General features: G+C 33.6%; 1 protein-coding gene across 8 annotated transcripts in view; it reads left to right on the forward strand.

The window, feature by feature from the left end:
• Positions 1 to 2828: 2828 nt before the first annotated feature.
• The window catches only part of LOC126835174 (glucose transporter type 1), a 60374-nt gene continuing 50066 nt past the window's right edge, over positions 2829 to 13136 (forward strand). For 5 of the 8 annotated variants that reach the window (XR_007685171.1, XM_050567517.1, XM_050567512.1 and 2 more), the window contains exon 1: positions 2829 to 3295. The gene's annotated coding sequence lies outside the window, so the exon portion shown is untranslated. The remainder of the gene's footprint in view (positions 3296 to 13136) is intronic. The other 3 variants (XM_050567514.1, XM_050567518.1, XM_050567521.1) reach the window with 3 other exon arrangements.

Consider the following 13136-nt stretch of genomic DNA (forward strand, 5'->3'; position numbering starts at 1 on the left):
AAAGATGAAATACAACACAAAGGCCATCTACAACTAGTATTTAAACGACTACAAAAGTATGGTCTCAACATAAACGTTCAAAAAAGTATTTTCAATAAGACAAAAATAAAGTTTCTAGGATATGATATACCAGCTGAAGGAATAATGCCAGTAAAAGAAAATAGTTAACGGTGTTCAATAATATAAGAAAGCAAAAACCATTAAAGATATTAGAAGATTTTTAGGAGTCATATTTTTACCGACGATTCTTATTTGAAACAGCTAAGTATCAAACACATTTGAATGATTATTCAAAACAAACGAAAAAAACTGATACCTACCAAAATGGAATCATACAACTGAACAAGTATTTCAACAATGTTTGCACAAACAAAATACTTAAATAAGCTAACTCTTTTAGAGGGGCTAGAAATTTGGCCCTTTTGCACTATTAGGTTTTTTTTTGAGATATATTACACCTCTATTGGCTAAAAATTCAATCAATTTTTTTTTTCATTTACTACAATGACTGCAAAAAAATCTTTTAAAAATTACCCGCCTTTTTTCTTCAACATTTTTTTACAATTTGTATGATTTATTGTGCCCTGCAGCCATTAAACTGAATAGTTAATATTGCGTCAGCAATCTTTCTGAGATATATTATAAGTAGGTTAATAATAATAATGTATATTATAAATGCAATCATAAATTGCATGTACAAGTGAGTACTAAAATTACATTATATTAAAATGACTTCTTATGTATCATAAATCACATAATAATTTCATATACTTTATACTATTCTTGGTAGCAAAGCTAGTGACAAGTATTTTCAAAAATCAAAATTGCATTACTTTTTATAGCACAATAGACCACACACGTTCGGCTAGTGGCTGAACGATAATAATAATATTAAAACAACTATTTTGACAGACGGTACTTTGGAAATGCACTTGTCGGGCTGAATGATAATAATTATATTTTGTGCCCAGGGAAAATCAAATCATAGGAGATATATTTTGTCAATATAATAATGTGTCAGTTAGTGTTTAGAAACCAAAATTAGAGGGCCTTCGTAGAGTTTTGATTGGTTACGAATTAGTGAGACCGATCGAAAACATCTGTCGCAGACTTTAATATCTTCGTCGAGTAGCCGGATTGCCGCGCCTAGACCCTAAAGCTGGACGGGGAAGAGTAGTAGGTACAATTCAAAATTGCTATTGCGTCTGTACCGATATATAATACAATTATACAATATTATTATCACAGGCGTTCTCGCTTTAGCATTAGTTCATTTGAAATTTTTGGTATTCGTATGACTGCTATTAAACTGTTTATGTTCAGTTGAGTGACCGTTCTAGTAAAAAACTTGTACTTGTTTTTTTTTAAATGACAATAATAAATGCAAATAACGCAAGGATAGCTTTAATAATTAATGAATTATTAAATATTAATGTACAAATATTTTTTATTGGGGACGATTAGAAACTTAAAAAAGTATAGTTGAGAGAGGAGGGAGGGAGAGAGAGAAGGGCTCTGAAAGCCTATACCCTGATCGTCTCGGTTTCTCAGGCCGCGGCGGCCGTAGTTGTTTTAGTTTAAATATCAGACATTCTATGGTTATTAATTTCCTTACAATTATAGTAAAATATTGTTCTATATTGTACTGTCTACCTATAAGGTGTGCTAAAACGTTATAATTATTGTATAGAATAATTTATCTAAAAAAATAATATACTAATAAGTAATAATAATACTATAATAAATATTTGCTTTTAATTACTTTACATTTGTGCGTCACATTTATGCCTACCACTTTTTAAAATTGTAATTTGTATAGAACATACGAGTATTTGAAAAAAGGGCTGGTAGATAACGGGGTTTGAATAAGTTCTTCTTGATTTGTGAACTTTCAACTGTACTTAGCAGTGTGGCTGAATTTAGTAAAATGAATTGTATAATTAGTTTACACGGTAAAATAGTAGTATGCTTAACGTCCGTGTATTATGTACTTTGAAACAAATTTATTGAAAAAAATACTGTAGTGTAGTATTTATATAAACTCTTTAATTTTTAAAAAACAATAATTAACTGCCTGCGCCATTCGACAAAGTCTACCGATAAATACGTTGTATACACATCACATAGGTTCTAAATACTAATATTTCTATTACAGCTTAATTTTGTCTAAGGCAATCAAATATTAATTATATGTCATGGCCGTTTTCACCAACTAATCTTAAATTTTAAGTATAGTTGATACAAACTGCCAGTGATCAAAGACAATAAAAAATTTTTTTAAAAAACCAGTGACTGATAAATGATTAAAATATAGTCAATCATATCTATGTATAAGACAAAAATAACATAAATATGTATAAAGAAGTACTTGTTAACTATATAAACTATGTTAAACCATTCTAAAGGAATCCTTTACAATACACATAATCGTAAACTAATTAAATCTCGCTGGAAGACTGTACTTAAAAAAAATGATGAAAGATATATAGGTAGTATTTATTTAGTTACTCTTTTTAAATTAGCCAAATTTCAATAGCAATATTTATTTACCCGGGAGAAATCACGAAGAACAAGTCCTTTGTTGGGCATCCTTTGTTATATATGTATATCTGTAGCTATTTATCGTAGCTGTTGCTAATATATTATATTATAATAACGGCGGCTCAAGGAGGTTGGAAATGCGGCGAGGCGCCTGGTGCGGGCGGCGCTCCGGTCGGTCATATTGATCGTACAGTGCGTATAGTAGTGGACGCGTGTACTAGTGGCGGGCGTATCCTCTCTTTCCGACCCGGCGGCTTTGCGTCTGTCTGTGCGTTTGTGTGCGCGCGCTCTCTGCTCGCGAGTGTGTGTCTGTGTGCTGGTCGTCGTCCGCGCCTGGTGCCTGCGTTCTGCTTGCGTTCTGATCGCGCCACGCCGGATTTCACGTATTTCCGCCCCAACCAAAATTTATACATTTATTTCGGTTTCAATACAAAAAAAAAAATATCTATTAAATTTTCCAAAAAAAAAAAATTTATTCTACACAATTTTTTTGCTGTTTCATTTCGCTCCGCTCCAGCGCCGGCAGAAATTCTACCATTGTGCTCTGACCAACCAAAGATACCCGGTGCACAATATTCACGTGATAGACGCCCATCATCGCCGGTACAGTTGCCGGTGAGACGACGGCCGCCCCTCACAGTGCAACCGGGGAACGCACCGAAGTGATGGTGAACGGTAACTACCGTTAACGAAAACGACACACCGTCGCCTTGTCGACCCAAAGACGCCTGCAGTCCGTACCAACAGGTTTCCGGTAAGTGAGGTTTTTTTCCTATTCATTTTCGTTAAGTGTTCTGTTTGTACTTACCGGGCCGTATACGATGTGAACGTTCTAGTTTTGAAGCGTCAGGGTGCCGGCACGTCGGGCTAAAGCCGGATAACGGTCGTGCCGGCAAGAGACGCCCCGGTCGCGTCTGCCTAAGGTTTGGCATCTACCTTCTCTTGTGGCACGGTGCCAGCAGGGCGGCCTGGCGTCGTCCTGGCAGGATAAACGAAACACACCGCACGCACTCGTTAATAGAGGCACAAAAATATATTAAAAAAAATAATAAAAATTCTACTTTGAGGCTATTCAGCTAAAGAAAACATTCGATGTGGCCAAACACTATATCCAGAACAAAGATACCACGACAAACACACTGTCTATTACAATGAATACCATTCTCCGGACATTTTAAATTCCTAATATGAAACTCATCGGTTACCAGTGTATTAAATTAAAAACAAAATAATAACCATGTTGACTTTAGACGAACGAAAACGATAGTTATCATAGATGTAGAAGAAAATTGCGAGATTTTTTATTTTTTGTATAAAAGTTACTCGTTAAAAATATATTTATTTTATGTAAATGTTGTAATCATAGAAATATTACCGTTAATGAAGAAGCTTTGGACGAAATATCATTAAAAATTAACATTCATATTATGATATATTTAATTAATAAGTGTGAGGTAATGTATATTTTTATCTAACAAACATGTTTTGTTAAAAAACAAACTTTTGAAAATGTGCCTAAAATTAATTTTGTTTCATTGAAAATTAAATCAAACTATATAATAAAACAACAGTTAGCAGACATAAAGCTTATCACGATGCAATTTTTTTAGTCTGGTCATAAGGGCTTAGAGGGCAACACATTTTTTTTGCACATCACACTCTTTAGTATTCTGACTGCCTAGTGTCTACATGTAGACGGGTTTTTGGTTTTTTTGACCTGGCGCTTCACATAGGCAATCTTACTACATTCATGTCTTGTGGCACCAATAACTGTCACATTCGTACTACAAATAGTGTCGCATTATCATAATATACCAGAAGAAAACACTAGTAATGGGGACATAAGTTCAAATACACAACGGCTTGGTAGTCTAAGCCTTTTAGGACATATTGTCTTAAAACACTTCACCTACGTCAATTTAGTTTTTTTGCGGGGGGGGGGGGCTTAAAGGAGTTTTGTGAGTTAAGGACTCTAAGTCCCATATTTGTGAAAATCCCAAAATGGAGACTTTTTAAACCGACCACAAAATAAAAAACTTGTAAATCATGTATAATAAATTCGTTGGGTCTATTTAATAGATTTGCGATACAAAAAATATATAACAAGTTTAACAACAGCCAACGGGTAATAAAACGATTAAAATATGTTGCAATAATTATTCAATTCTTTAAAATTTTTCTTTAGTGGTAACTATTTTATCCTTCCACCACAAGATAATTGAGGACTCAATTGATTTTCCTACCTTTCTTACCAATTACTCTTCGAATATACCGATTATTAGGATAATGACTATGATTGTTAAATATTAGGCATATGAAATATGAGCATCCGTCGTTTATACAAAAAGAGAATCAAATAATAATTAACATTTTTTTTTTAAATTTCTATTTAGCGCTATATTTTTATAAATATATTTTTTTTCTTTATGTTGAGACAAACGTCTTTGACAATTTTTGTGTATTATATTATTTGCTTTGCTTTAGGTATTATTGCCAGTTTGTATTAAAGTAAAGTAAAATACTCCCCGATAATTTTTTAGAAGTAAACGGTTCGTCTTTATCAACTGTATTTAATTATAAATCAACACAATATTTACATCAGTCACACTTAGTGTTGTTAAAAATAGGGTATTTTTTTATCTTACTTCATTTAACGTAGCTACATTATTTTTTTAAAATTAATAATTGTATTTTTTTATTTTTACTTTTAAATATGTTTTGTTGTAAGTTAAAATAAGCAAGGTTTAAAATAGTAAAAAAAAAAATGTTAAATAAAATAAAATACCGTATTTTAACATCAATAGTCCTGCTTTTTACACACATAAATTACAAGAAGTCCAACGCCGGTTTTTTTTAAATTGCATTAAAGCTGTTGCCTTGGCGCTAGCACACACGTTTTTAAAACTACTAAAGAACATCAGCTCGAGATCTCAAGCTAAAGCTAGAAATGTAGAATGACATGGATTCTTAAATGGAATATGTATATATTATTATTTAACTAACTTTTTAAATGAAGAATAATTTTTTGAAAATTTTGACTGGTGGATAACAATTTTTGAATAAATAGTTTTAAAATTATTAAAGTTTAAAATTTAGGGCGGTAGGAAAGGTGGTAGAGAGTAGTGTTATTTTTATCTGCATAAATTTATTAACCGCACTCCACCTCTCGTCCTAAGTTTTAAACTTTAATAACTTTAAAACCATTTATTAAAAACTGGTTTCGACCAGTCAACCATTTTCAGCAAATTAATCTTAATTTTAAATAGTATTTAAGTATGATATAAGTTACCATTTAAATGTTGAAAGTGTAGAGTCGACGGAGCTCTGGAAGAAAATAAAAAAGATAAAAATTTGAATGTTGTTTAATATTGTAAAACCACATACACTAGTGTCTCCAAAACGAAAAACTATATAGTTTAAAATATTTTAAGAGAAATTGGGTGTCTTATCCTTAATGAATCACTCTGTATAGAGAATTGAGAGCGTTCTAAATAAAAATGACCTGGTAGATCTAAATCACGAATTTATTGCACCACGTTATCTGATTATCACGTTATTTTCTATTTACTCAGAGTCGAACATTCCTCGTTTGGGAGAAAAAAGAGAACGAAGTGCGGTCAAAAGCAAAAATTCAGTAAAATATGTATTTTTTCTCCGATCCACGGAAAACATTTAATTGTGGATACATTTTTAGCCTTACGGGTCCGTACAACCCCAGCGATTAAATCTTTTAACATGATAATTATGACACATAAGGAAATGATTAAATTTAGTTAAAGCTAACATTACTCTCTATTGCGAATAACAGAAATGCAATATAACGCCGGATTTAATGAAATCGAGTAAACGAGTAAATCATTCGATACAAGAATAGAACACAAAATAAATATAGCATAAAACATTTCATCGTGTTGTTTATTATTATTATTTGTTATTTTGTAAACATAGTAACATGGATACGTGTTTAGCGTGACGCGTCACTAAAAAATCTCACAAATTTTTATTGGTCAACCTGCTAGCCTGAAAACATTATCATGTTGTAAAGTTCATTTTATTCCGAGGGGATGATATGCTGATGCTTGTCGAACATGGTTGAATAAATATTTTAACGAGGGTCAATGGGCGGACGGGTACAATGTACAAATCATCATCATAAACTCAGTCCCCAGAGGGTCGAAACTTTCACGCATTTTGACGGATAGTTGTGTATTATTATATACCTATGATGGGTTTACTTTTTAAGTATTCTGTCCTAAGTACTAGTGTGTTGTTGTGTTGACGTTTTTGTTTTTACATCAATGTATTTGTATTAGCTTCGATGTGGACCTTGGAAGGTATTACATTTATTACAGGCATATGTATTTTTTTTTATAATTTATAATATTTTGTTTGCACGACGAAGTTTAAAAGTATACATGGGAAATATAAACAGTTGGTCATAATAATTATTGATACTAGTTTCATAAAACAACATATCGCATCTATCCACTACAATAATGATATTTTTTTGTAAAAAAAGTATTTTTAATAATTAATCAAATTTGAAGAAAAAAAACAATATTAACTTTCATCTTAATAAAAAGATATCGAACTGAGTTTGAAGAGGTCACCGGTTATTATTAAGTGAACCCAAAAAGTTATTAGCTGTAATTAGATTCACATCGGAGCTGTTTTCGATTGTATTTTAAAACTCATCGTGGTAAATTCTTGACTTTGATGAGATTTCAAATGAAAAATGGAAATGTTGAGTTTTTTAAGAAGGAAATGTAGTTATAAAGGTTTTTTAACATAAAATAGTACGACTGTGAGTATGATTAACCGAATTAGTAATTTTGGTTCTGAAAGTTTATCAAGGTATAGTGTTCCTGTAACACATTTAATTTTGACAGTTTATGCTACTTTATAGAGTTTTTATTGTATATATCTACAAGTTTTAGATTGAACGAATGTCTAGTGATATATTTTAACGGTAACAGCAATCATGGTATCATTGAGTTATCATGTTTAAAAAAAACAATTTTTATTTTTCCAAGGCGCTACTACCTAATAGTGTTAATACTGTAATAATTATTACATATCGATACCTTAAAGAACACAAGTGCTATGTCCATTTTTTTCAATATCGTGATATTAGAATCCATGAATTCGTAATACAAAACTGAATCGAATGAACACTAGTGCTATTTCCAAAGAGCATTAATATAGGTAACGTTTAATTACAAATAACCGTAAAATTCTATGTGCTTTGTAACGCAAATAACAAAAGTTCTTTTTGCAATTACTCAAAACCGTATAAAGTGGAGATGGCACTTGTGTGCTTTAAAGTATCGATATATAGTATGTTGTCACTAATAGTTTATACACAGAAGCTAATTTCAGTTGAAGAAAAGCATAGTGGTTTCTCAAGCGACAGACAACTTAGCTATATAGCGGTAATAGTGCCGGTAACGGTAGACGTTATGTCAAGTGGCAAGTGTAATAATAATATGTGTTTTAATAAAACAACGCCACAAACGTAATATATATATATATCAATTATCTTACATATCATAACGATTATATATGGGATTGTGTACAAATAGTATTAGTATATAAACATGGAAAACGTTATTATTTTTTTTAATAGGTCACATCGAAGGTAAATCTTGCTTTGGGCTCTTACTACCTTCCCCCAAAGTCTTATGGCTGTATTTGAATTGTGCGTGTCGGTTAATATGACAAACGGGGCTCGCTAGGGTGGGAGCGGGGGCTGCTGTTTCGTGCAGGTAAGTGCTCAATTGCTGCAGGTTATTAAATCTGTTAGGGTAAAGACGTATAAATTGACGTTTTCGTTTTTAACGCGGCACACACGCGCCAGCAAAACGTTTTTCCAGTGGCAAAACTTTTCGATACTTAAACGATTCTAATTGATTTTGTTCAACGGTCAGCAACCGTTTTTAAGAAATCATCACCACCGTCGTTGTTTTATAATATAGATATACTTAATTATGTAAAATTATATTAAATAATATTATGAATAAATTATTTAAATTATGTAAATGTTTTCGGTTTAAAGGTGTATTTTTTGTTGGTCGTCACGCCGGTGGAAATAGTCGGACTTGTTACAATAGGTATCGAATTTTGTCGCAACTCGTTGATTTTAAAAAATCCAAATTTTTCGAAAAGAGAAACTATGTGACGTGGCGATTGATTTCTCTCTAGGCCACCGCAGCTTATATAATATTACTAAGCTTATCCTTTTAAATGGTTATCAAAGCGAATTGATGCCTGTCAGTAGGGATTTTAACGTACTCATCACGAAGCTGAAGAGAAGGGGCCGTTCAGGTTTATTGTTATACGGACATCGTTTATCGGCTTAAACCGAGCAAAGACATTTGGCTATAATGGGTATTGGAATATTTACTATTTAAATTTTACACTATAATAAATAGTATAAAATACACTTTTCATTTTACCTTTTCCAAAAAAATGAATTTTTAATATTTTATATAAATTCGTTTTTTAAAAACGTAAGCATTTAAGGAAAATTAGGTAAAACTTAAATCTCATTTGTTAAAATTCCATAAATATGAAAGTGATTTTTTGGACTTCAGGTATAGAATTATGTTGTTAAATACGTTTCATGGTCATCGAAGTCCATGGCGCGATAATTTAAACCTTCCCGGGTAAGGTTAATGGGATATTAGTTGTGACTTATGATATTTTAATTCGCCTCATGTAAAGCTAATCTAAACACCGCTGATTCTGAAACTTGAGCACGGTTCATAAAGCTTGACTGCGATTTAAATTTACTTGCTCATAAGGTTAGTTGTTTGCTTGAGTTTTATTTAAGTGAAATATCGTTTATAGAAAATCATTTACAAGGTTCGAGCGAAATTCCCATTTTTTCAATGTTGAATTATACTAGGAAAATTAATATTAAAAAGTTTAAACACGAAAAGAGAAAAAATGCATCGTTTGGAATAAATAGCTGTTTTGTATTTTAAGAGGTTAATCTATTGGTTAGATTATAATATTTCGGATTTAGCTTAGAAAGTAGAATTGGTTTACACAAATGTGTACAATATACAAAATATGTGAAAGGTTTTTATAATAAAATTGGTAAATTCTTTAACTAATTTATAAAAAACAATCGGACATGAGAAATGAATTAAGAATTTTATTCGAGCTTGCTATAAACGATGTTCTCTAAATTTATTTCAATTGACTAGAAGAAGAACGCTTGATAAAGTGAAAAAAAAGGCGGCTGATGATCGAACCGAAAGACAAGATGAGCGAATTTACACGTGAGGCGTTGGGGAAAAAGATAACGAAACTAAAGCTCAATACCAATTGCTGGGACGAAATGGAGAATCTAGCATTTCACTATTCGGTATAATGTCTTGGCGGCACAGTCGGAAATCAAATAAAACTATTCGACGACACTCGACGCTAGTCGCTACCGCCACCGCTACTGTGCTGGTACCCCGTGTACCACCATGTAATATAACTCCCCCCCCCCCATAAGGCCCATGCAGTCATCAGTCACCCGTCCCGTACGTTCTCCCCGGACCTACCCCGTGCGCCATCGGGCCTCTGGATGATAGGAGAAACGGCGGTTTTGGGTCAAACTCGCGTCCGCCAGTCGGGTGAAACTGGGCCACGCCGAGACTGCAATGACGTCATACCGGCCGGTATCCATGGTTACGAGTGATGGTATGACGTCATGGTTAACCCAGCTTCCGGGGCGCGAGGCATTCATTAAACCGCCGCCACACTCACACGCGCATGCATACACGTACACGCGCTTTATATACTTTTTGACGTCTTTCCGTGGATTCTGTCCCAACCCTCAAATCCTCACATTATAATGTATAATACATACTGCTGCACGATGTCGCTTGTATGCGTGTGTGAATCTTTTGTCGTCGTTATACTATTATATTATTATTGCTATTATTATTATTATTATTATTTTCAAAAACCCTTTTCGATAAAAGGTTTTGTGCGCATACAAAATGCGTTTCTATACTGTCCACGGACAAATAGCTAAGTTTAGTGGTGTCCCTTCGAATTTGATGTATGTAATATTGTTTTCCTCTGCGACCTACATAGTTTGTACTAAGGTATTTTTCAGGTGTAACGAGCTCAGTTTTATTGTAGACCGATTAATATAATATTTTTAAAAGATTACAGTCCTGATTCGTATTTTGTTTATTATGGCATACAATCAAAACGACAATATTTGGAGTTTCATTGACTTTTAGACCTGAATCTAAAAATGATGGTTGGTAATGCTACACAATATATAATATACATTTTTAACATTATTGTTATTATTACTATATTTAATTCACGATATGTACAATAAACGATTTAAAATATTCCTCCTCGAATAATGTCGCTATTGGATTTACATTTGTTTGTCTTCTCAAAATCTCCGATACTGCACATACTGTTCAGTTAAAATATTGACAATATACAATTCACACCCATGGTTATAAAACCCATATGCCCCTTTTCTCGGTTGCTATCAAATTTATAGGAACGACCGTCATAAAAAAGTGTTAAGTTACGCTTAAAAAAAATCACAACGTTCGATTGAATGACAGCGGTAGTTCAGCAGAGGGTTGCGAGTCCGTCGTTCACGACTGTAGGCTTATACTTGTTGAATGGACGTCTCGGGCGCGTAGCGAGTTGTTCGTTCACTTCCGGCCCCCCTTCATGCCTGGGTCTCGCCTTCCCCTCGAACTTCCCCGCTTTCCCTTTAAACGCCTCCCTCTTCCCGGAGTTTTCACCTTTCGCTCTCGTCGCCCTCCAACCGGCTAATAACCCGAATGGTTTGCCCATGGTAATATACACTTGTCCAAAATTCCATACATTTTTACAGACCCGATATAAAAACCACTTTAATTTTATTGTTGCATTTTTTATACATACACAAAGTATGCGATGATATTGTGGGCCATGACGCGCCAATAGCATATTAAGTAGGTTAAAAGTCCGAAAACGACCACGCGAGCATACGCCCTTGCGGTAAGCGATTAAACATCGAATAGGCCAATCGAGGACACCAATTTAAAGTGCAAGTCTTGAGTTATTATTATTATGTATAAGAAACGCGCCTCGACTACGAAAAGAAAGTCTAACCCGATGCCGATCGAGTAGAGCACATTAACTGCTGGCAAACACTGTATATAAATGTTGTGTATCACATGAAGCGAAACGTTTTTATTGCTCGAAATTTAAATATCTCCAAAAGTATAAGTTTATATAAAATGTAATACAGTACAACATATAAGACAAACCGATGGTCGGGCTGTGCCTAGGCGGGGAACTGTTGCCCGTGAGTATATTATGTATAGGTTTGTGCATTATATTTATGTATAAATTTAATTTCTCGAGAGATAACGAGAGCGTGAAATCGGACAATAATAAATGTTTAGGAAAATAATAATGCCCACTCCCGTTGCCGTTCTCGAGGTTCTGCTGGGAGTAGTATTGAAATTATGCACATTGGCACAGTCGCATTCCCAGGCGACGGTTGAGGTGGAGGTGTAGTGGTTCCCTTTTGGATGACTGAACAAGTTATGTACCAGTGTATATATATATATATATATATATATATCTATATACTGATGATTTTCCGCTCTTTCGCATATATATGTAGCTCCACCGCTGCCGTCCTGGGAAACGTAGATGGTTGTGGCGGTGTCTATGGACACGGTATGGGTGCGAGGCAGTGAATATCTCTGATTGGATTAAAAAGACCCGAATTGTTCTCACGCTTCCGATTTTTTTTTTAAATTATATTACTTCCGGCCAGTAAACACCAGTTTTATAGGCCCCACGGATCCTGTTACCCTGGTATATGGCCGCGACGTTGAGTCGGCCACTAAAATCGCGTTGTATCGAAAACGTTTGGTTTTGTGTTATTATTTTAGTGCGACGCGTCGCCCAAAAAATTTCACGAGTTTTCTTTGTTGACCCCCAGCCTAAAAACATGATCATGTTAAAGTCCCATTGTATGCCTAATATAATATTTACTGTTGCAATGCGTTTTGAAATTAGCTGCAAAACGGAGATTTTGAATAGCAATAATTTTTAGACGACAACGTTTAATAGTTAGAAGAAGGCAGACAAATGGTTTTTATGTGCGTAAATAACTATATTCCGGTCGAGAATAGTTATGTAATCTCGAATGAGGTATAAACAACTAAAAAGTATACCACCGTTAAATAGAGAACAAAATAATTTTCCTTTAGCCGCCAAAAAACTAATAACAAAGAGACAAAATTACTTAACAATAAAAAATTACCAAAAAAACACTTGTATATACTGCACTAGCATATTATAATAATATACTGCATTGCTAAGTGTAAGCCAGTTTTCCAACGATATATTATTTCATTGTATTTATTTTTTAAGCACATACATCTCTTTAATGATTTTACTCGGTTAGCTCCCTTTAACCGTAGTGAGAAAATCATCATCATCATGTTGCTTAACAGGCCATGAAGGCCCAACATGGGCATCATGAGATAAAATGAGAGAATACAATATATTATTATATTATTGTAAAAAGAACATTTCATTGCTTAACTTTTAATTAGTTT

Source organism: Adelges cooleyi, unplaced genomic scaffold (genome assembly GCF_023614345.1).
Source record: "Adelges cooleyi isolate 19-005CV unplaced genomic scaffold, UGA_ACOO_1.1 ACOO_flye_CR_arks_rails_tigmint_CR_PRNA_23, whole genome shotgun sequence".
NCBI lineage: Eukaryota > Metazoa > Arthropoda > Insecta > Hemiptera > Adelgidae > Adelges > Adelges cooleyi.